Source organism: Choloepus didactylus, chromosome 11, assembly GCF_015220235.1.
Source record: "Choloepus didactylus isolate mChoDid1 chromosome 11, mChoDid1.pri, whole genome shotgun sequence".
NCBI classification, from domain to species: Eukaryota; Metazoa; Chordata; class Mammalia; order Pilosa; family Megalonychidae; genus Choloepus; species Choloepus didactylus.
The window spans coordinates 34,291,804-34,316,368 of NC_051317.1; the positions used below are offsets into that span (position 1 = coordinate 34,291,804).

A 24,565-nucleotide genomic window follows, 5' to 3' on the forward strand; every position below is an offset into this window, starting at 1 on the left:
CCCCGGGAATCGGGATCTGGCGGCGCCAGGCTGCTACCGGGTGCCGCGGGGAGCGATCAGGGGGATCAATCCTTGGCGGCGGATCTCCTGCACGTCGGGAGGACCAGTCCCCTCGATCGGATGCCCGCGTCTGCAGCCGGCCCCGAAACCTGAGCCAGGGGATGGGAAATCCATGGAGCGGCGGAGAGATGCCCACGCAAAGGGGCGTTCGCACGGCTGCAGTCCACCTGGATTCCCGCATCCCCAGGCGCGGCGTTCAGGGCCGCCCGGCCTCATTCTCCCTCACTAGCAAAAGCGCGGGGAGGAGTTGAGCCCAAGTCCCACTGCCTTCCCATTGCTCGCGCACGCCGCAAAGCCCCAGGAACGCCAGCAGGCAATCTGCCCCCACCCGCGGGACTGCGAGGCCCCCGCCGCCAGACCCCGGCCAGCCGCTTCCGACCCCGCGAGCCTGAACGCGGCCGAGTGCGCGCCCAGAGCTCCACCGCGCGCCTCAGCGAGGCGCTGGGCAGGGGTCCCGTCTAGCCCACGGCCCCGCCGCCCACCGGGACACTCTCGCTCCTCACCTCCGCGCGCTCGGACCTCAGCAAAGACGGAGACACAAACTTCCAGGCCGTGCCCTAGCACAATTGTGGGCGCCCCCGCCCGGAGGGGGACCCTAATCCCATAAACGCCACCCTCTGGCTGCCGCCCCGACCAGGCGCCTGCAAAAAGACCCTGCCCGAAACCCGCACGACCTGCCCGCCAACCGATGCCACCCCCAGGCCCTGGGCAGCAGCGCGGCGCGAGCAGGGGCGCATCGCCACCGCCACGCGGGGACGGGCAGGGCTTTCTCACCAGGTGCGGGGCGCGCTGCTCGTGCCGGGCATCCAGCGGCTCCGAGGGTCCTCTCCCGCGCCGGGCAGGGGAAGTCGAGGCAGCTTCCGCGCCCTGCGGCTGTCCCCGAGCCGCCTCCCGCTCGCTGCGCTCCGGGCTGGGGGCGCCCGCTGGGTTGCCAGCCGCACCGTCCGCGGTTGCGCGCGACCGGGCCTCGGGGTGGATGGGCAGGTGCGCGCGCCCAGCGGGGGCGACGGGCTAGGTGACAAAGTTGGGTGCCCGAGCCCGTTCCGCGGGGGATCCGCGGGTGGGAGTGGGGAGCGCTCCGCGAGGAGACACAGGGGCCGAGCTACCCCCGCACAGGGCAAGACGGAGGGCCCAGGGCCGCCGCTGGGCAGGGGTCGCGGCCGGGCAGGGTGCTGCGGAGCCCACTGGCGGCGGGAGGGCAGCGCGCGGGAGCCGGGCGCAGCGAGACCAGCCGCCGCCAGCGCCGCCTTCCCTGCGAGTAGAGCAGCGCGGGGCGCGCGGGCGGGGAGCGCGGGGAGCGCGGGGAGCGCGGGGCCACCTCGTCCCGCCCTCGCCCCGCCCCGGCCCCGCCCCCGCAACTCCACCTCCCTCCCCGAGCGGGTGAAACCCGAGCGCCCCACCCCGCGCCTGACCTCCCCCGGGGCCCCGCCCCCAGCACCGCCCCTTCCCGGGACCGGGACCCCCCACCGCGCCCCGGGCGCCCCACTGCACCCGAAGATTCCGCTCTGCCTCCCGCGTGCTAGTTCGCCCGAGCGTTGACTTTTCGGGTGCCCCCTTCCCGGCCTCCGAGAGACTTTCTGCAGCTCCCCAGCCCCCCGCACCCAGATGTGGCTACTTTGGTCGGAACCAGGGTGGGGGCAGCAGAGGGGGGCGCGGTATAAAGAGCCCGAGGCGGCGCGGGCGGGGACCTGGGACGTGGCGCTCCGGCTCTGTCCACTCCAACTCCAGGTACGTGCGGGTCCCGCGACCGAGTCGGGCCGTGTGGTGGGGGGTGAGCAGGGGCCGCCGGGTCCTCCGCGACTCGGACTTGGTGATTTTGTTCTTGTGTGACAACGTCCTGCGTGCGCTGAGCTGGCAACTCCTTGCGGGTCCTGGGAGGAGCCGATTGGGGGTGAGCCTCCAGGGAAGTTGGGGTCGATATCAGCGGAGTTAAACGAGGGGAATGAACAAAACAGAGGAGCCAGGGAGGCAGATCCTGGGGTCCTCAAGAAGACGGGGTGAGCGTTAAGACTGGAGCCCCCATGAACAAAGTCATCTCGTCCCATGCTGGGGCAACAACTATCACTTGTTGCTGCTCTTTTGCTTCGGCCTCGTGGAGCAAGTACTCAGGTGAAAGGGTTTTTAATTGAGAAGCAAATAGAAGACCTTTCAAGATGCCTCCTAGAATTTGATTCTTTTGTGCAACTCTTTTCTTTCTAAAGGGGATGCCCGGGATGGGAGGACTTCGGCCCCACTAGATTTAAAACTGAAAGAGGCATAAGGCAGAACTGTAGGAGTTTAAGGCAAATGTCAAACTTTGGTTTGGAGCGTGAAGGGCCGGGGTAGTCCTTTCCCTGCGGGTGGGGGTGAGTGTCGGGGACAGTCTCTCTGGTTCTTTCCCTCTGTACCCCCATATGTGCCTCCAAGGGTGGCCTCAAGTCACCCTTGCAGAAGGAAACGCATAATGCCCCCCCAACACTGCCCCAGCTTATCCTCCCCGACATAAGGATGTCCCTAAGGCCAACATTCAAACAAATGCTCCTAGAACTGGTGGCGGGTTGTGGGTGGGAAGCTATGATACAGGGAAGGTTCTAGAATGCCCATAACGGTTCCATTGAGCCCGTACGTAAAACAAAGAACCGATTATTGGCTCCAGTGTTTCTAGCTCACTCAATAGCCACACAGATCCAAGCAAAGGATGACAGTAACCAATTGACAGCCAAGGCTTTTTATTAGAAAAATTAAATGAAAGCCATTCTGAAAGTTTCCATCGAAGCCCTGCCCTCCCCCAAACGCCCAGGCTGTGGCATCGGCGATGGTGCTGCCCTGGGCACTCAAGCCCTCTTGGGGTTCTCCCTGAGGAAATGGGGAGGAAATCCTAAATTGGGCAGATCTCTGGGGAAAGCACCTCCACGTGGGGTCGGAGTCCCCGGGCTCCAGCTGGGGCAGCTGGAAAGAAGAGCTGAGCACTTCACCAGATCCTTGCTGGCACACCGGGCAGTAGCTCCATTCCTGACATTCCGGTTCCCTTGCCTACGTGGCACCGAGACCTTGGCGTTCTCCCAGGGAGGAGGAAGCTGGCGGAGGGCTTGCCTGGCTGCTCCTGCTGTGGGGAGGGGCCCCTGGGAGGCAACCACTGTGCACTTGAACCCTGCATCTTGGAGGGGTGGGTGGGCCTGTGGAGCCTGTAGCTACGGAGGCTAAGGGAGACAGAAATTAGCTAATCCTTGTCCTTGCCTCTCACCATTGCAGTTTAAAGGCACTTAATTTATTTTTGACCTGTGGAGCAAAGCAGTGGGCAGGAAACAGCTTTCTTCTCCATAATTCAGGACAGCTGATAACATATGAGTCAGTAAATTATATAACTTTGTGGTAGGGGGGTAAAGGGGAGGGAAGTTTATTTTGCTGCTTACAGTCTATGCAAAATCATCCTTAAAAGCTGTATATTTTAGTGATAATGAATTACAACAAATTACTGATCAGGGAGGGAAGAGACTAAGTCATCAGGTAGAGTGCATCCTTAGTTTAAAGAGAAATGGACCTGAGTTGGCATCATGATTTTGTCTTGTGACCTGGGGAAAGTTCCGTCACTTGTCCAAGAAACGGTTTCTTAATCTGGAGATTAAACAAGCACATAAAGAAGCTCTCTACAAATAAAATCATTTTAAAGTATCCACAGGTGTTTCTTTTTTTCTGAGTAATTTTGTTTCCCTTGAAAAGGCCTTGCTCGCTAAAGAGCTACTTTCATTAAGCTGTTTCTCTTTAGATTGTAAAAAAAAAAAACCAACGTGATAATTTTTAAACAGAAATGTTCTCTTTTAAATATGAAATTATAGCGCTCCTGAAACTACACATGAAAGAATGGGAAAACCAGCTAAGCACTTGGTGAAAGTGATGAATTCTGGGGCACTGATTCATGTGACTTGAAAAAAGCCATCCATTTCCTGATTCACCTTAATTTCCTTTTGGGAATATGAAGTATCTCTTAGGGCTGTGAACTGATTAACCAATTTTGTCTTGCCTCTACTTCCCTTTCTTGTGCTTTAATTTCAGTCACGTCTCTAAAGTGCCATCTCAGACGACAGGAACAGGGATGGGACCAGAGAGAACGTCACTTAGAAGAGATCAAGCTGCCTCTGAGGATCAAGGGAAACCTGCATATCTGTGATGTTTAAGACATGATAGGATTGCATTAGAATTATGGCCTCTTGACATTTAAATCTTAACTGGGTTTTCCTACAAATGAGCCAAGAGACACACTATAATCATTCTCCATGGGGGTTCCCTTTTTACCCATGATTTCCCTCTGAGATTTGAGGCATTTTAGAACTGAAAAAATGGTGAGATCATCTGATCAACCCCATCAATTTATTCTTTTAACATAGCTGTCTTACTTCCTAGGGCTACTGTAACAAAGTACCCACAAACTAGGGGGCTTAAAGCAAGAGAAATGTACCATCTCCCAGTTCTGGAGGTTCAGAATCCGAAATCCAGGTGTCAGCAAGGCCACGCTCTCTCCTAAGGCTGTGGGGAAAAATGTGATCTGCCTCTCGCCTGGCATCTGGCAGTGGCCAACAGTGCCTGATATCCCTTGGCTTGTGGCAGCGTAACTCCAATCTGTGCCTCCATCCTCATATGACATCTCCCTATCTCCTGTGGGTCCAAAGTGTCCTCTTCTTATAGAGGTACCAGTCATATTGGATTAGGCCCCCTCCTAATGTAGTTTGGCCTCTTTAATCATACATCTCCAAGGCCGTTACCTCCACATATAGCCCATTCATGGGACCACAGGTTAGGACTCAAGCATGTCTTTTTGGGGTAACGGTTCAGCCCATAACAGTGGCCAAAGCTGTGAAGTCATCTGTCTCACCACAATTGGCTAGCTCATGTATTTTGAGTGATTGAAAGACCCATGATTATGGCTACAGGTGATACTGTGAAGTTCACCAAAGTTTCTGCAAATGAAGGCTCTCAAGTTTTGAGAGTTCAGGGAACTATCAACCCCTACTCAAGTCCCTTGAGTTTCACCAAACCTCTTTAGAATTACTTACACCGTCTTTGGAGTGGCAGCTCAGTCCCTCGCCAGCATTCAGCAGGCCATTTTGTTTCAAAAAGAGCAGCTCAGAAATGAAGAGCAGAAAGAAAATAGTTCTTTCAAATATGGGAGTGAGCGTAAATGGGCATTGTGCAGAGTACAGATTTCTGGCCCTCAACCTGCCAGGCACCTGCCCGCCCACCCCCTGCCAGCCTGGGCCCCAGAGACCCCATTGCATTCCCCCTCTCTGACCAGCCAGAGTCTGAGTTTTGACCCAGGGCCATGCACAGCCTTCTCTTACGGTTCCACCATCTGGGGTGAGGCCTGTGCTTCGCCACTGCCAGTTTTCCGTGGGTTTAACACAAACACCTGACTCTCACCTGCCCGGATTAACAGCCTTGTGCACCTCTGGAGTGCTCTTGAGCTCATCCCACAGGTGAGAACCACAGCCTTCCACCTGTGGCCATCCACCTCCAGGGGGTCCCAGCAGGAACTCAGTGACACAACAAGCAGAGCATTTGTTCAACAGGAAGTGATCACTTTCAGTGATGCAGAAAGCATGTCCTTTTTAGTAGTTATTTTTTTTCTTGGGAGAGTTTATTCATCTAACTTTTAGTTAGGGCCTATTATTAAATAACATTGTATTTTACTTCAGCTGGGTATCCAGAAGACCAATGTATTCTAGAAATCTGGAAGTATTTGCCTAGTCTTTATAGTTAAATTTCTAGATATATTTTTTTAGCAACCTAACTTCTTTAAAATAAAATCAGTATGCCGGAAATAGCCCGTCTTCACATGAGAGTAATATGGGGAGAGGAAAAAATGCTAAGTTTAAAAGAGTTTTAGAATACCTAGAGGAAATGCAGATGGTTTGTGGCACAGAGATAAAGCATCCTTATGGTTTACTGAATGTTGTTTTCTGACATTGAGCCTTGTATACAGTTTGAGTATCTATAAGCAAAAGATGGCTGTACTTTTTAAAACAGTATGTTTGATAGTTATTAATGTCCTGTGTTGCTCTATCTTTGGAAATAGAGCTTTGGGGAGAAAATAAGTATCTTTGGAAATATGTTTTCCAAAACAATAGTCATCCTATATGGATCTAGAAGCACAAATTACTCTGCTTTAGTTTATTTCATCATTTACTGGGGAAATTAACTTGTAATGAGCTTGAGTTCAATTAAAAGAATATCCAGCAAGTGAAATTAAACCAATAAGCAAAGTGTCTCCTGAAGCAAATAAGTAGAAAGACGAGCTGTCACAGATCATGTGACCTCCCTGACAAGCCTCATTTCTGTCCCTCCTCATTCCCACTCTTACCACCTTAATGTGGAATGTCAGCTTCTGTCACCCACAATCCCAAACCTCCAGCTTCCTGTCTTCCTGCCACCCCCAGGCCATCGATAGCACTATGCAGTGATCATTCTGGAAGCAGCCCCACCCCACCTATCCTTAATAACACAGACCTGAATTTACTTGAACTGCAGTCTGCCTGGCTTTATTTAGCTGTTTTCCTCTCAGCTAGGTGTGGCTCGGAGCTAAGTTTTGGCCAGAAAGATATAAGTTGGGTGGGATTCCCAGAAAGAGTTCAGAATAAAAGGGGGCAGACAGCTGCGAATGACCTTTGCTGACCTTTCCCCCTACCTCCTGATGCATGCCTAGCACCGGATTGTCATGGTTGAAACCCAGCCACCATCTTGGACAGTAAGCCAGGAGCTAAGGGTGACTGTGCTGTGTAAAGGAGCCGAAATCCCTGTGGGCAACGGGGAGCCCCCATCCCAGCCCTGCATTGCCTACTCTGACACTTCTTTGACATGAGAAAGAAAGAACTTTCTGTTTTGTTTAATGCACCGGTGTTTCTGTTCTGTTTGTAACAGGACAAAGCACCTAGCCCAGGGATAGTACAAGGCTCTTGCAGATCTGGCAGCTCCCTGCAGCTCCATCCCCCAGCCTTATGCAGCCCTCCTTCTCCTCCTGCCTCCCATCCACCCTTCCTCCCTGCCTCCTCTCCAACTGAGCTTGCTGCATGCCAGGTTCCCAGCACTGCTGTGCAGTAAGAATAGAATAGCTAGGATGGGGAGCAACACAGAATCCACCCCTGCCCCCTGAGGAATTACAGTCTAAGGGGAAAGGTAGGTATCAAGTAGTGACCTTGCAAGTGTGTGATTGTAAGCACTGTGCTATGCAGGACAAGCATAGGGGTCTCGTTTAGTCTGGGGAGTCAGAGAGGCTTCCTTGAAAAAGTGACATTGGAGCTGACATCTGAAGGCTGAGTAGTGACAAACAGAGAAATTGGGGGAGATGGGGGAAGAACAGAAACATTGATTGACTTTAGAATTCAAATACATTTGTTAAAATATCAAGGGTAGTGATAGTATTTGCAAAGGAGTATCAATAGATTGTATCACTTCTAAACAGTGGAGAAGGAAAAAATGAAATATAGACAACTTAGTGGAACCAATAGAAGGTGGGAAAAGAATAAAAAAGAGAAATGGAAAAAAATCATAGCAAGGTCAGAAATAATAAAAATGAATAAACCTATAAAATACAGTTATATCAGAAAGCACTGTAACAAAATAGGAAAAAAAAATCAGCCAAATTCTAATAAAAAATGAAGCTGGTTTTCAAAAATACAAAAAAAAAATAGACTTTAATATTAAAATATTTTTCAGTGAAGAGTCATTGTCTAATAAAGATTCAATTTATTTCTCAATACTATGTATATTAAGAAATAAAAATGGATATATATTATATGTTGAATTATATACCCCAGTTTAAAAAAAAATGTGCTTAATCTTAATCCCATTCCTATAGGTGTGAACCCTTTGTATGTAGGACATTTTAAAGATGTTATTTAGTTAGGGTGTGGCCCAACTGAATCAGGATGGGGCTTAATCCTATTACCAGAGGCCTTATAAAGAGAAAGCCACAGCAAAGAGCCAGAAATCAGAAGTCAAGGGAACCTGGAAGAGAAAGGAGAGGATACTGCCATGTGATGGGAAAGCCAAGGAACCCAAGTATTTCCGGCCAGTCAGCACACTACTAACTCCAGGAGGGAGCAAGTCTTCTGGACTTTGAAACTGTGAGCCAATAAATATGTCTGTTGTTTAAGCCAACCCATTGTACAGTATTTAGACAATATGCAATTAACAAAATGGTTTCAAAATATAGAAAGTAAAAATCTACAGAATATAAGGAAATTTGAAATACCCACACTCATAGATGGAGCACTGCTTTTAGTATAGAGCAACAGAAAAAAAAATAGTACAAATTTGGATACCATGAAAAAAGCAATTAACAGGTTTATTCTAAAGGACAGTGTGCCAGTTTGGCTATATTATGTCCCCTAGGAAAGCCATATTATTTAATGCAGTCTTGTCAGGGCAGACTGATTAGTCTGTTTATTAGGGTGGAAACTCTTGATTGAGTGTTTCCATGGAGATGTAACTCACCCAACTGTGGGTGATTCCTTTGATTAAATTATTTCCATGGAGGTGTGGCCCGCCCACTCTGGGTGGGTCTTGATTAGTTCACTGGAGGATTTAAAAGAGAAGCTAAGAGCCAACACAAGACACAGACACTTGCTGACACTTAGAGAGGATTGGAGATGCCGAAAGAAGACTGTCTGGAGACGGTAATTGTACCAGTTTGAACATATTGTGTCCCCCAAACACCGTTATCTTTGATGTAATCTTGTGTGGGCAGACGTTATCAGTTTTGATTAGATTTCTTTGAGTGTTTCTTTGGAGATGCGCCCCACCCAGCTGTGGGTGATGACTCTGATGAGATAATTTCCATGGAGGCATGGCCTCACCCATTTAGGGTGGGCCTTGATCAGTGGAACCATATAAATGAGCTGAGGGGCAGAGGGAACTCAGTGCAGCTGTGAGTGATGTTTTGAAGAGGAGCTACAGCCAAGAGGGACACTTTGAAGAAAGCACAGGAGCTGCAGATGAGAGACAGTTTGAAAACGGCCATTGAAAGCAGACTCTCACTCCAGAGAAGCTGAGAGAGGAGAAATATCCCAACTGCAACTAAGAGTGACATTTTTGAGGAACTGCAGCCTAGAGAGGAACGTCCTGGGAGAAAGCCATTTTGAAACCAGAACTTTAGAGCAGACGCCAGCCACGTGCCTTCCCAGCTAACAGAGGTTTTCCAGACACTACTGGCCATCTTCCCGTGAAGGTACCCGATTGCTGATGTGTTACCTTGGACACTTTATGGCCTTAAGACTGTAACTTTGTAACCAAATAAACCCCCTTTTATAAAAGCCAATCCGTCTCTGGTGTTTTGCATTTCAGCAGCATTAGCAAACTAGAACAGTAAGCTAAGAGAGAAAGCCCAGAGTTTGCCCCAGAGAAGCTGAGAGAGAACCCCCAGATGCTTAGAGAGAAAACCCCTAGAATCAGAAGCTGAAAGCAACACAACCCGGGAGCAAAGGCCTAGCAGACAGCAGCCATGTGCCTTCCCAGCTGACAGAGGTGTTCTGGATGTCATCGGCCATTCTTCAGTGAATGTATCCTCTTGTTGATGATTTAGTTTGGACACTTTTATGGCCTTAGGACTGTAAATTTGTAACCAAATAAACCCCCTTTATAAAAGCCAATCCATGTCTGGTATTTTGCATAATGGCAGTATTGGCAAACCAGAACAGAGAGATCAAATGCTCATGGAAGATTTAGAAAAAGTAACCAAGTCTAAGTCCACAAAGCTAGTCCCAACAAATTCTGAATAATCAGTACCAGGCAATTAGGTTGGAAATTACTAAACAAAATAACGTTTTAAAATTTCTTCACATGTGTAAACTCTGTGCAAACCACATGTCTAATAACCCATGCAACAAAGAAGATATCAATGGAAATTAGGGAATATTTAGAACTCAGAGTAAATGAAAATAGAACATATAAGACTTAGGTGATGCAGCTGAAGTAGTATTTACAGGGAAAATTAGCCTTAAATTAGGAAAGAAGGATGAAAATCATCCAGTTAAATTAATATCCAACTTAAGAGAGGTAGAAAGGGAACTGCAGAGCAGTGGAAAGTAATGTTATTAATAGCAGACATTAATGAAATGTACAATGCAGATGCCATAGACAAAATCATCAATAGCAAAGCTGCTGCTGCTGCTGTTTTTTAAAGACTAATAAAATAGATACACCTCTGGCCAGGTGGATAATTCCCTAGAAAACTTTAGCGTAGGAACTAAAGAAGAAATAAAATCCCGAGTGAATTTATAACCATTAAAGAAACTGAATCAGTAGTTACAGATTTACCAAGTAAAACAGATAAACAGGCCCTGATGGTTTTTGAGAAACAATTACAAAATATTCAGAGTAATCCTTATTTTATTAAAGTAATTCTAGTGAATAGAAAAATCATAGGCCAAACTCCTAGATGTTCAAGGATGATTTATCATTAGAAAAGAGAGTAATATAAAGCACCTCATCAATAGATTAAAGAAGAAAACCATATGATCATCTCAACAGCTATGGAATAGGCTTTGGTAGAATTTAACATGTATTTATCATTTAAAAAAAAAAAAAAAAACTCTTAGCCAAAGACGAATTGAAGGGAATTTCCCTAAATTAATAGAATAACTATTTAAAAGGCAACAAAAATATGATACTTCAAGGTGAACAATTTGAAGGCATTCAATTTAAAGAGACGCTCAAGACAAGTATTCTTAGTACTAACACTTCTACCCAACATGATACAATGAAAAGCACACTTTTAATTGCAGGTAATGTAATTGTCTCCATATAAAACACTTAAGACAATCTACAGATAAACAGAATAAAGAGAAAGTTCTAAATCATTGCTGGATAGAATGTCATCAAAACAATCATGTTCCCATAAGCCAGCAGCAAATATTAGAAAAAGATAAACTCAGCAATGAAAAACTATCAATATGTTACCTAAGGATAATTTTGGCCAAAGATATGTGGGACTGTTCTGGTTTGCTAATGCTGCCTGAATGCAAAACACCAGAAAGGGATTGGCTTTTATAAAGGAGGTTTATTTGGTTATAAAGTTACAGTCCTAAGGCATAAAGTGTTCAAGGTAACATATCAACAATCAGGTACTTTCACTGGAGGATGGCCAATGGTGTCTGGAAAACCTCTGTTAGCTGGGAAGGCACGTGGCTGGTGTCTGCTCCATGTCCTGGTTTCAAAATGGCTTTCTCCCAGGACATTCCTCTCTAGGCTGCAGTTCCTCAAAAATGTCACTGTCAGTTGCTCTTTGGGCGTTTGTCCTCTCTTAGCTTCTCCAGAGCAAGAGTCTGCTTTCAACGGCCATCTTCAAACTGTCTCTCATCTGCAGCTACTCTCTCAGCTTCTGTACATTCTTCAAAGTGTCCCTCTTGGCTGTAGCAATCTCACTCCTTCTGTCTAAGTTTATATACTGCTCCAGTGAACTGATTGAGGCCCATGGTGAATGGGCGGGGCCACACCTCCATGGAAATTATCCCAATCAGAGTTATCACCCACAGTTGGGTGGGCGCATCTCCATGGAAACACTCAAAGAATTACAATCTAATCAACACCAATAGGTCTGCCCACACAAGACCACATCAAAGACAGTGGCATTTAGGGGGACATAATACATTCAAACTGGCACAGGGACCTTTGTAGAAAACTTATAAAACTAAATTGACAGATCCTCAAAGGCCCAAGTAAATAGAATACTATCCCATATTTATGCACAGGATGATTCAAAATATAATATCCTGACCATTAAATACTCATTCAGAGAGATACATTCTCCCCAAAGTTAACCACAAATAAAATGCAGATTCAGTGAGAATCCCAACTGGCTTTTTATGGAACCTAAGCTGACCCTAATATTTATAAGCATGGCAATAGCAAAGGTCCAGGAGTGGTTAAGGAGTTTCTCTAGAAAGAAGATGAATAACACAGGTGGGCTTATGAGATGTCAGTAGTGTTCATAAACCTATAGAAATCAGGACATTGAGATAAGAGCAGAGGTTCAAAGAGAACAACGTAACAGCCTTATCCAGATCCACAGAAAGGCCATCTCGTCACATGGCAAAGGTGGTGTTGCAGCTCACCATTGTAAGAAAGGAATAAGTTTCGTTTTCACATAGAGACAGCATGGAATAAGGGAAATGGAGGCAAAACCAGTTTAAACAAGCCCCAGACAAAGAGAAGAGAGAATCTGCCTGATGTAAAGAGACATGAGGTAGTTTCAGAGGCGGGAACTCACAGCAAAAAAAGTAAAAATTTGGGGGGGGATTGGCTAATCAGTTCAAAATCTCAATAATGAGCTAGTTGGCTCTCTGGGATTGGCTGTACAAATTAAAATCTCAAAAGATGAATTAGTTAGTGTTCTCGGATAGGCTGTAACCTCTGTAGTACCCAGTCAATGGGGAAACAGGGGAGGGACTTGCGAATTAGGAGTAGGAGATTTAAAGATCACCATTCTCTTCCTCTGGCGCGCCAGCCTTCCGCATGTTTGGCTGGACGCCCCATCTTGCAAGATCGTAAATAAATTCTTTTCTCCTCCAGAACCGAGAGAGCGTTTATTCCCTTACAGGTACCACTTTATTTCCGACACCATGGAGGGGAGGGACCCCTAATAAATGGCTCTAAGACAACTGACTACGTGTACTTGGAAAAAAAATTGAATTAGATTCCTCCTTCAAGCCATCCATAGTAATAATTTCCAAGTAGTTTTAAAGCAAAAGTTAAAAACATGACATTAAAACATTGAGGAAAACACAAAGTAGCTATCTGTGTGCCCTCTGGGTAGGAAAAAAGTTCTTAATATAAGATACAAGGACCAAGCATAAAGGAAAAAAATCAATGCAGCAGACAACATTTAGGTTTAGAACTTATATGAGGAAGTACAACTCAAAAGCAAGCCACAGCCTGGGGCAATTTTCGTTGCATACAAATGACAAAGGATGGTATGGGGGAACATAGTTTCAGACTCCTACCATCCATTGGAAAAGGACAAAGCAATAGAAAAATGTGCCAATAAGAGGCAATTCATTGGAAGAGGAAGCTCAAATAGCCAGGGAGCACGAGAAGATCATGCAACCTCCCTGTTAATAGTGGAAATTCAATTAAAACAAAAAGACACAGTCTCATTCTGACCAGATTGGAGATACGGAAAAAGTCTGACAGCACCAACTGTTGTCAAGCATTGGCAAGGGGAATTTTTGAGGTGTAAATTGGTACAATCACTTGGGAAGGCATTTTGGCCACTCTTGTAAAGTTGAGATTACACATTCTGTGCAGTCCAGTTGGCAAAGTGGCAGAGGGTCATGCAGTGTGCTGCCAGTTTATATAAAGCATTAAAATCATATAAAACTACCTATAGTTTTATATGGTAGTTATGTGTTATGCATAAGTATTTATAGTGTGTATTTATGCACTACACATAGTTTTATGGTGGAGATACATATGTATGTATATATATTTATACACACACAAACATGCACACACACACTACATGATTTCTGGATACATGCACAGTATGTAAATTCAACTAAATTCAGGTTGTTTATCTCTGGGGAGGGAGAAGAAGAAGGGGATTGTAGAAGGATAGACAAAGCCTCCAACTTTGTCTGTGATTCTGTTTTCCATTTTAAGAGAAATACATGAAGCAAATACTGAAAAATGTTAAGATCGGGCAGAGCTGGCTTGGTAGATGTTCATTAGGTTATTAGACATTTTTATAAGCACACAATATTTCCTAATTCAATGAGGAAGGTTAATTGAAAGTAAGGAAGTGCAGGCAGTGGGCAGTGGGAGCTCATTAGAGCAGTTTTGTCCTGAGGACGAACAAAGAAACTGGAAGCAGCTGGAGGGATGTGTGCACAGAGGGCTGTTTTTTAAAGTGGGTCATTTGAAGCACATTTATAGGTTTACTGAAATATCTCCATGGCCAGGGAGAAATCGACTCTGGTGGAGGAACAAGATAATCCCAGGAGCAGAAGTTAAGGGGCCGTGGGAGTTGGGTTGGAGGCAGCAGGGGCCTCCCGGCACTGATATAGGAGGGAGGGCTCAGGACAGTCCTGGGGTGGACAGGGGTGCAGTGTTTGTGAGAAGTGGATGAAGTCCTCCAGGGGAGGAGTTTTGTTTTCCTAGTGAAGTATGAGGCCAAGTTGGGGTGAGAAGTAGGGAAAAGCCATGAACGTTAGAGGAGAGAATAGAAGATATAAAATCGACAACCTGGAAATCAGGAAAACGAACGTGTTGGTGAAGCATATTAGAATCTTCAGGCCGTATTTGACTGACCAGCTGAGGCTCGTGGTCATCATCCTAAAATGAAGCCCGTCAGCATCCCTGTGGAATGTTCTCCATCGAAGCTCAGCAGCTCGGGCACTGGTGCAGAGAAGGCTGATGGTTGGTCCAACCAGGGCCTGGTTTCCCCAGGCAGCAGAAGGAGGGAGAAGCGGAAGGTTGAAAATATTTGCCAGGAAGTGACTGAAGGATGGAGATTCAATGTCAGCTGACTAAGGAGGACAAAAAGAGTGATGCCATCAATGGATTGAAGGACTAGATGAGTTCAAGGGTTCCTTGTGATGGGCACTGGGGGCTTGATGGGGAAAACATTGTTGTGGAGATGGAGGGCAGGGGTGTTGTGGAGATGCAGTGGTCTAGGGTGTGACCACGGACTGAAGTGGATGAGTTAATGGTTGTTGAAGTTGCGGAGAACTGACAGGGCTTGGGACAGATGGCCATCATCTTAGGGGTTCATCAATATGGAAGTTGAAATCACCACTACCAATCTTCATTGAATGAGGTGGTGTGGCATAGGAAGGTTGACAGCAAGCAGCCATGAGCATTTTACATATGTTCAAAATGAGGCTCAGAAAGGATAAACCTCAGTGAAGTAAATCACAAACTGATCACTAGAGGAACCCAAAAGTCTTTTAACTCCAAGCTCCATGCACTTTCCATCATACCAAACTGCTTAAACATACCTTTAACACAGTAAACTTGAGCAACTGCATGCTGGAATTTGATGTTAATCTCCAATACCACCTCTGTAAGGAGTGGGTGATGACTCTTAACCAAGATGACTAATCAGAAATATTTGGAGAGATTTTTCTACATACACAAGCCAAGGCTGACCCTAGAACTAGTGAATCAGAGTCTGTAGAGGCTGGCACTCAGCCCTGTGCTTATCCAAAAGCTCCCCAGCCTGGTTGAAAACCATTGACCCCAAACTATTCTCGGTACAAACGCTTCATTCTCTTCAAAGCAGGAATTATTCTAATGTTCCTGAGAAATGACCCAGGAGAACATTAGTGCCTGGTTGTGAGTGTTTTCCTGTACATCTCTTCAGTTCTGAAATTCTTGCTCTGAGCATCTTTTGCCCTAATTCATTCCACACTGGGATGTGTTGACATGTGTTTCTGTTCTAAATCATAAGTAATCACAGAAAATGTTTAATATTTGCTTATCTTGCTCAAACATTCACTAAAATATCAACTTTTATCAATTGATTTTTGTAATACATTTTGCTTACCTCTAACATCCTCTTCAAAATATTCATTGCCAATTTTATTGCTTTAGGAACTCTATATTTATGTGTCTTTATCTATCTATCTGTCTATCTATCTATCTATCTGTCTATCTATCTATCTATCTCACACACACACACACACACACAGACTCACTTTTCTCTTCTGCTAGGATCGCCTTTGGCAGCTTTGTGCATGTGTGGAAGGGGCCCTCTCTGAGATATGAGCTGGAAAAGAACAGACCCCATTGAGCAGTACCAAGACTTTTGCACCATTGTTTTCTCTTCCCAGCTCAACCACCACAGGCATGCTTATTTAATCATGCCCGCATAAGAGTTGTAATAATATTTATTTCACCTTTGCCTGCCCCCAGGTGATGACATCACCCCAGCTCACCCTCTGGGAAATAGGTCAGGATCTTGGGCGGTGAGGAAATGGCCCATAGCTATGTTCTTCCCAGAAAATTGTGACAGACCTTCCACCCTCCCCAAGTTAGACATTGCTGCACACAGAGTGAGCTGGATTGTCTTCCTTTCATTCCCCAGAGTCTCAAGAATTGTGGGGCTATAATGGGAGGTTCATCTATATTTGGTGCTTTCCATCAGTGAAGTTATAACCACCGAATTTGCTTGTGCAGATTCTCAGAGAAGTGTCTTGCAATGCGTGTTTCATGTATCAATACCTGTGGCAGACTGAGTTACGTACTCCAGAAGAAATCATGTTCTTGATCTTAATCCATTCATGTGGATGTGAACCCACTGTAAATAGGACATATTGAAGATGTTATCTTTAGTTAAGATGTGGCCCAACTGAATCAGGGTGGATCTTAATCCATTTACTGAAGGCCTTATAGAGAAGGACACAGGGAAAAAAGCCACGGGGCAGATCAGGGAGTCAGAAGTCAACAGAACCCAGGAGAAAAAAGAGAGGACATCACCATGTGATGGGAAAACCAAGGAACCCAAGGATTGCCAGCCAACTAAATGCTACCCACCCCAGGAGGACGGACACATATCTTCTAGCCTCTGGAGCCATGAGCCAATAAATTCCTGTTGTGGTATTTGTCATATCAAGCGGAAAATAAGTTTTACACTATTGGGTACTTCTTACATTCTAGGCTCTAGTCTAGGAGCTCTAGGATAGTGCCCTATTAACTCCTCACAACAACCCTGTGTGGTGGGGACCATTATCACCATCTTATGAATGAGGAAACCCAGGCACAGAAAGGGTAAGTAATCTGCCTGTGATTAAACAGCTAGGAGGTCTAGATGGGATTCCAGCCACAGTTCTGCTAGCCCCAGAGACTTACTCTTCACCACAGCCTCTACTAGTTGCTAGACCTTTCTCTGTAAAGGATTAGAGGTGAGCAATAGGTAGTAAACATTTTAGGCTTTGCAAGTCCTATAATCTCCATTGCAACTCTAGATGATACATAAATGAATGAGCAAGGATGAGCAAGGATGTTTTCCAATAATACCTTATTTATAAAAACAGTGAGCCAGATTTGGTTCCCAGGCCTTAGTTTGCTGATCCCTGCCTTAGGCCAGTGGTTCACAAGCTTGAACGTGCCTCAGAATCACCAGGAGGGTTTGTTAAAACCAGATTGGTGCCAACCGACCTCCCTTCTGATTCGTACGTCTTGGGTAAGGCCCAGGTTTGTATCTGTGGCTCATCTCTGTGTGCAGCTGCCGCAGGTCTGGGGACACACGTTGAGCACCTCTTAGACAAACATTAACATGGCTGGCACATCATCTTTTGAAAGCAAATTAGCATTGTTTGGCCATTCCTCTGGCAAAAACCGTATTACACCTTGCAATCTTCATTCTCAGATATTCGGATATGATTTTTCTGAAACAGCAGCTCAGAGGACAGAGACTACATTTTATCTTCTTGGTATTTTCCATACCTGGTATAGTGATGTACATGTCCTGGGGGCTCAAAAATGTTTATTTGTAGAGTGACAATAAAACAAATGACTGTCTTCTTATATTAGATTGTTTCCAACCATTTAAAAATGTAACCAAAAGTACTAAATATTTGGCTAAATTGTTCTAATCAGAGAATTGACATTACCCAGGGTTGTCTTTTAACTCCTCTCTCCCAGTTGATGCATTGAAAGAAAATCTATATTTTCTAAGATTAGTCCTGAGTTTTGTCCAAGTCACTTGAAATATCACCTGCCCTGAGTTACGAGCCTATGTAAGTAGAAGCCCTTGCTTTTCAAGATACTGTTCTTTGGAGGTTGGGCGCAAAAGGAGTTGTATGTTCTAGGATTTCACAGAAGGCATTACGGATCCAGGCAAAAACAGATCTTGCTGAAGTTAACAGATTGTCACCAGGCAGACTGGACATGTTCAGAGAGAACTCGGGCAGACACTACCTGCCTGAACTGATGTCCCCTCTGGGTAAATAGAGGCAGGGACCACAGGGAACTCCTCACCCATCTTTGCACTGTGGCCAATCCAGAAGGGTGCCTTGGCCACTTTATTTAGAAAAATGGGTGGTAAATTAAAATATCCTTCAAACGATTTTGAATTTAAAAAAGAAAACCTCCCTCAGTTTCAAAGCATGACTTTGATCTGTTTTCCTAATTCTGAGAAAAAAAAAAGTGAAAACAGCAGCAGAATGGAAAGACTGCTTGCTGCCTCCAGTCCACAGGCACCAGGCTCTCCTGCCACCAAATGTTAATTTGAATTCACAAAACTCTCTTGGCGCTTGTGTTCTATTTCATAACCAAGAGACAAACTTCACTTCTAAGCGTCTTTATTCTGAGTTTAATGGCTTCCATTCCCAAGGTCAGCAAGCAGATGGAGTTGAAGAGGAGGGTGTATAATTGCAGATTATGAAACCGCAAAATTAATATTACTGTGCTAATGCCAGCACAGGATTGGAGAACCAGAGGGATTTTCAAGATCACTGGGCCTGAACCTCTTCACACAGATGAGGTTACTGAGGCTGGGGAGATTACATGATTTTCTGGGTTCACATGGCCAGTTAGAGACAGAGCCCCATCTGATAGCAGCTCTCCTGGCCCACAAGCCAGGCCTCTTGCTACTACCTCCACCATCTCTTTAAATTCCTTACAAGAAAGGGGGTCTAACTGATCCTTCAGTGCTTCAATTAGAAGTCAAATGTAAAAGTCTGTGTATGTGGGTGTGCATGCATGCACATCCATGTGTGTGTATATGAATGGGTGCATGCATGCGTGTGCATGTGCTTATGCATGTGTGCATGCATGCATTGTGAGGGTGTACATGTCTGCACATGCATTGTGGGTATATGCATGTGTGTGTGCATGCTTGAATGTATATGAATGTGTGCATGCATGTGTGTGCATGTGTATATGCATGTGTGTGTGCATGCATTGTGAGGGTGTACATGTCTGCACATGCGTGTGTGCATGTATGTCTCCGTGTGTGCATGTGTGTGCATTCACCTCTACAATAGCTCTTTTTTTAAAATTAAATTCCATTTTATTGAAATATATTCACATACCATACAATCATCCATGGTGTACAATCAACTGTTCATAGTACCATCATACAGTCATGCATTCATTACCCCAATCTATTTTTGAACATTTTCCTTACACCAGAAATAATAAGAATAAAAAATAAAAGTAAAAAAGAACACCCAAATCTTCCCCCCTCAACCCTATTTTTCATTTAGTTTTTTTCCCCATTTTTCTACTCATCCATCCATACACTAGATAAACGGAGTGTGATCCACAAGGTTTTTACACTCACATTGTCACCCCTTGTAAGCTACACTGTTACATAATCATCTTCAAGAGTCCAGACTACTGGGTTGGAGTTTGGTAGTTTCAGGTATTTACTTCTAGCTATTTCAGAACATTAAAACCTAAGAGCTGTTATCTATATAGTGCATAAGAATGTCCACCAGAGTGGCCTCTTGACTCCATTTGAAATCTCTCAGCCACTGAAACTTTATTTCATTTCATTTTGCATCCCCCTTTTGGTCAAGAAGATAGTCTCAATCCCACAATGCCAGGTCCAGATTCACCTCTGGGAGTCATATCCTGCATTGCCAGGGAGATTTACTCCCCTGGGAGTCAGATCCCATGTAGGGGAGAGGGCAGTGAGTTCCTACCTGCCCAGATGGCTCAGTTAAAGAGAGAGAGAGAGGGCCACATCTGAGCAACAAAGAGGTACTCTGGGGGAGACTCTTAGGCACAATCATAAGCAGGTTTAGCCTCTCTTTTGCAGTAACGAGCTTCATAAGGGCAAGTCCCATGATAGAGGGCTCAGCACATCAAACCACCAGTCCTCAATATCCGTGACAACATCAGCATCAGTCCAGGTGAGGAACTGACTATACATTGACTATACTTTGATATACATTTTAGTTCAGCCCACCATTTTCATACACTTCATAATTTATAGGGATCTGTTAAAGCAGTGTACAAAGATCATGAACAGATTAATCAAGAATGACTTAACCCTCACTATGTATAGTCATTTATTTAATTAATTGGACAATTTATTTAATTGGGCTGTATGTAACCTCAAGTAACAAAGCCTGAAACACAGTAGGCAAAAGAAAAGCCAGTGTTGTCGTAGCATAATATTTTGTAATTCCTTGAGGGCCCCGACTCCTTCCAGTTTCTTGCTCTACCACATCATTATGGCCCAACATGGTTAACTGCTGCCCCAAAACTCCAGCCAGGAAAGAAGAGAGGGGAGAAGGGAGAAAAGGAGGGAATAGCTTTCCCCATTTGGAAGTTGTACACATTTCTTTGGCCAGAACTTAGCTCTATGGTCAGCTCTAGATTCTGGGTGTCCATGTGCCCTTCTGCAGTATATAGTATTATATAGTAGTGTATATGGTGTTATACAGTATTATATCATATCATATAGTGTCATATGGGATTACACAGTACATATTATGTCCTACAGGAAAAGTGATGGTTATTGGTGCCAACCAGAGATTCCCATTGTAGTTGGCCCCTCTGGCCACCCAAATACCTTTGCCTTCCCTTGTTCTCCCCTAAAGAACACATCCACCCCCACCCACGGGACATCATCCCTAAGTCCCATGCCCTGCATTCACTGGCAAGTCCGTGATCTCTGTAGGATGCACAGGCTTCTCTGCCAGTCCCAGGCTTGCTCCTCTCAGTCTAGCAGCTATAAATTAAGAGACAAGCTTTCTGGCCACTCGTCCCATCCAACCTGCAATGGTGGAGAAGGAAAGAGAACTTCAGTTAAAAACAAAACCCAGCGTCTCTCAGTGGAAGACAAACAGGAGCCTCAAAGGCAGGATGTGGAAAGGCTCCCTGCCCTGGTAGAGGGGCCAGTTTCTTGGTCTTTCCATCTCACAGCCCTGGCGGAGCTTTCTGAAAGGACATTCATGGCCATTGTCCTCCATGGCCTCCAGCTTTGTCCACTGGGAGTGCCCCATTGGCCCATTCGCCTTTGTGGTCTACTGGGGCTTGCACGGCCTTTGCCGCTTACTGCCAGCAGGGTGGCAATAGGGTCCCCAATTACACCCTCATGCAGGCTCAGCTAGTGGTTTCTTTGGCAACACACTTTCTTCCAAAATGTAGCATGTTTGGCAACACAATTTGCCTTTAAACCTGCAAGTTCAGCATCCTTGTTTCCTGACTTCTGCTCTCCATGAAAGGTCTTCCCTGGATACTAGTGACCACTCTGGGAGCACATGGACGCGCAGGTCTGGTGGGGAGGAATTCCCTTATTCTCCCATTGCCTGGCAGAAAATTTCTCACATGAGGAGCATGAGAAGCACAAGGAATTACTCAGTCCTGTTCTCTGCCCTTGCCCGCTACTCTGCACTACCTATTATCACTGCTTCCGTTTGGAGAAGAGTTTGGTGTTTTAACCTCAAAGCCCATTGCAGAGCCACAGGCAGTGGAGCAGGTTCGTCCAGAGAACGTACCTTAGCAGAGCTCTGTACTCCCAGCCAGAAAGCGCCAATGTTCCTAATTTTCTGGCCATTTCCTGGCCATTTCCCCTAATGTCAGCCATGTGTTCTGCCTCCCGAGATGCTACAGACGGCAGAGCCATTGAATGTGTTGTCACTGCATGATGAAGGCCACCAGCTTTTGCCACCAAAGTCTACGTCTTTTCCTCCCACTGTTAAAATGCCTCTGAGCCAATCGCATCACTTTAGTTTCTGACACAGCCAGCATTCCACACCCAGGTACCAAATTCTGCTCTATAGCTTCAGCTGGGTTTGTTAGCTCAACAAGAAAATTTGTTTCTCAGAGAAAATCCAAACTGGTCACTGGGGACCCAGGCTCTTCTTCCTTGTTGTTTTGCCATGCCGTGGCCTTCACAGCCTTATATTTCTCACCACCGTAGGAAGTAGGGAAGACAGAAAGAGGCCTGTTAGTGCACAACTTGGGGGTTTCTCACATTGCTTCTGATCAATCCCATTATTCAGAATTGACTCTAAAAGATAAACTTATTTTTCTGCATGGCATGGTGCCCAGACGGCAATGAGAGTTTTAGTGCTCTAGAAGGAGGGGAAGTCAATATTGTGGAACATGAGCAGACTTAGCCCTTCTATGAAATTAACCGCATATATCTTTTTAATGTTAAGCATAAATATCTAGACGATAGTCTATAATTTGTTTATAGATATAATTGCAGTGTGGCTAAACTGTTTACCTCAAAACTTCCTTATCTAGATTACTGGTGAAATGTCCAACAAGGATTACCTAGGAAATTCCTTATCCAAGACTTCAGGCTGACCTGATCCTTTTCTATCATTTGATCTCCTCTCAAACCCCTAAAGAGCACCCATGCTAGATTATTTCAGCCAAGCATTTCCCTATATCTAAAATAATATCAATTCAGGCAAATATATAATTTTTTTATAATTGCTCAAAGTTCACACTTTGGATACATCTGGTTCAACTCCTTGCTTCAACTTGCCCATTAAGATTTTCTTTTTGATGACCATAGTTTTCATTGCCAGAGATCTACTTTGTTCTTTCCAGAATTTTCATGGTCTTTCTATAAAATATCAAGCTTATTTTCTGTTTTTGTTTGTGTCACAAATCATCTCAAATATGATAATATTGTAGTCAGTATCCTATTGTTTTAATATCTAAGTCTGCCATTAGTGTTTTCTGCTGACTCTTGCACTGAGAGAGACACTGTGATTTGGAAGTTTAGACTGTGAGTTGGTGTCAGTGATTCGTCTGCGAGAATTCCTATTGTCCCAAATTAAAAGTAAACCCCTTCAAGAGGATTTTGGGCATCCCAGGAGTAGTACTAGGCTGTGGCTATGTTTTTTGTTTTGCTAGTTTCCCCATTTGGGAGGCCTCAAGTTCAGTAACATCAAACTCAGAACCTTCATGAGAGAAATCTTGTGGTTATAACTTTTCAGACAAGTTTTTTTCTAACTAGAGTTCAGGAGAAGATAGCTTCTTCATTAACTCTTTGCTGGTGGGTGAATGTTTCCCAAACCCTTTCAATGAGAGTGAAGCCAATCAATGGTACTGGCTTTATTTGGGAAAGGAGGGCAATTTCATCTCATCAGTCTTATCACATCATCTTGCATGGTCCAAGGCCTTTTTTCCTGTGGCCTTTAAAATCCCATCCCCTTAGTTACTGATCACCAAGATAAGCACACCCACTCCCCACCTCACCCCAACTCAAAACAGCCATTGTATTTCTGTTCTTTCTTCATTTTTGGCCCTTAGAATTTTCATTACTTTCCTGTGAATTCAATTATGCATTTCAAAGAAGTCTATTGTTATTATCCAGCTTTTCAAAGTATTTTGTAGTGTCAGGGACTTCAGAATACCTACTGTACAGTGTTTCCATAAAAATAAGTCAGCATCCTTATTTTAATCCTGCAGATACAGACTAAGTTACATATTTCAACCTAATAAATCATAATGGAAGCAACAGACAGAAAGGAAACATTTGCAACCCTCGTCATGGATGAAGCGGGGGGATGCCTGTGGAGCGGGGCATCTTTGGCTACTTGAGCTGGGTCCCCGATGCTGTTCAGTCCAGGCAGCCATTCTAGCTGCCCTTCCCCAGTTACTCGTCTTTGCATGAGAATCCCAGTGATCCATTTGCATCCTGTGCCATGGCCAGTGGCTAGGGAAGGGAAACTGGAGGAGACATATGACGATAGGAAAGACCAAAGAAGGATGTCTAAGTCTATGTTCCTCTTTTTTAGGCAACAGATGAGACACTTGAGGGATTGTTCACAAGCGGCTTTATGAGGCTTGTGAGCTCCAGGAGAGATGCTTCTCGGCCCAGGAATCGGTTATGGCATGAAATTATGGAAGAGATCACACTCCCAATCTCTGGAAGCCTGACAGCCTAGGGAAGGCAACCTCAGAGTTCACAGGATTGTAACCATTCTTTCTTCCTGCCAGTATCAGTCAGGCATCTCCAGGGAAACAGAATGGTAGATGTATACATATGCAAAGATTATGAAATCTACTATAGGAGCTGGCTTACATGACCATGTAGATTAGCAAGTCCAAAATTCCATGGGGCATGCCACAATTTGGGAACTCAATGATGATGTTGAATTCCCCAGAAGAAGCCACAAGTTGAGACTCTGATGAAGGTTTCAATGAATTCCCCAGGAGAGGCTGGCTGGCTGAAGTAGAGATAGAAACTCATCTTTCTGACTGCTGAAATCATCAGTTCTTCCTTTAAGGTCTCCAACTGATTGAATGAGAAGACTCCTCTCATTGCCGAAGGCAATCAGTCTCCTTTGTTAGTTGTAGATGCAATCAGCCTTAGATGCAGTCAACCGACTAATGATGAAATATCCTCTGTGAAATACCCTCAGAATAACAATAAGGCCAGTGCTTGCTTGACCAAATAGTTGGACACCATCACCCAATCAAGTGAGCACATGGACTTAACCTTCACATTGCCCAAGAGAAGATGGTTTCTTGACTCCCTCAGAGCATTCCTGACCATCAGTGGCAGCAGCATAGCTCCCCAACATGGCACCCTGACAATAGACATGGTCAAGTAGGA

At 45.2% G+C, this 24,565-nt stretch overlaps 1 protein-coding gene, 1 long non-coding RNA gene and 1 other non-coding gene across 4 annotated transcripts in view; 2 read left to right on the plus strand and 1 right to left on the minus strand.

The window, feature by feature from the left end:
* Positions 1 to 1,413, minus strand: part of SEMA5A (semaphorin 5A) — a 524,772-nt gene extending 523,359 nt beyond the window's left edge. For both annotated transcript variants that reach the window (XM_037799396.1, XM_037799395.1), the window contains exon 1: positions 835 to 1,413. The gene's annotated coding sequence lies outside the window, so the exon portion shown is untranslated. The remainder of the gene's footprint in view (positions 1 to 834) is intronic.
* An 89-nt stretch (positions 1,414 to 1,502) lies between these two features.
* Positions 1,503 to 6,555, plus strand: LOC119506370. The gene is made up of 2 exons (XR_005210986.1): positions 1,503 to 1,788; positions 4,093 to 6,555. It is a non-coding gene; the product is annotated as an uncharacterized LOC119506370 (long non-coding RNA).
* Positions 3,924 to 3,993, plus strand: LOC119506627. Its single transcript, XR_005211039.1, has one exon. It is a non-coding gene; the product is annotated as a small nucleolar RNA SNORD123 (small nucleolar RNA).
* Positions 6,556 to 24,565: the final 18,010 nt, after the last annotated feature.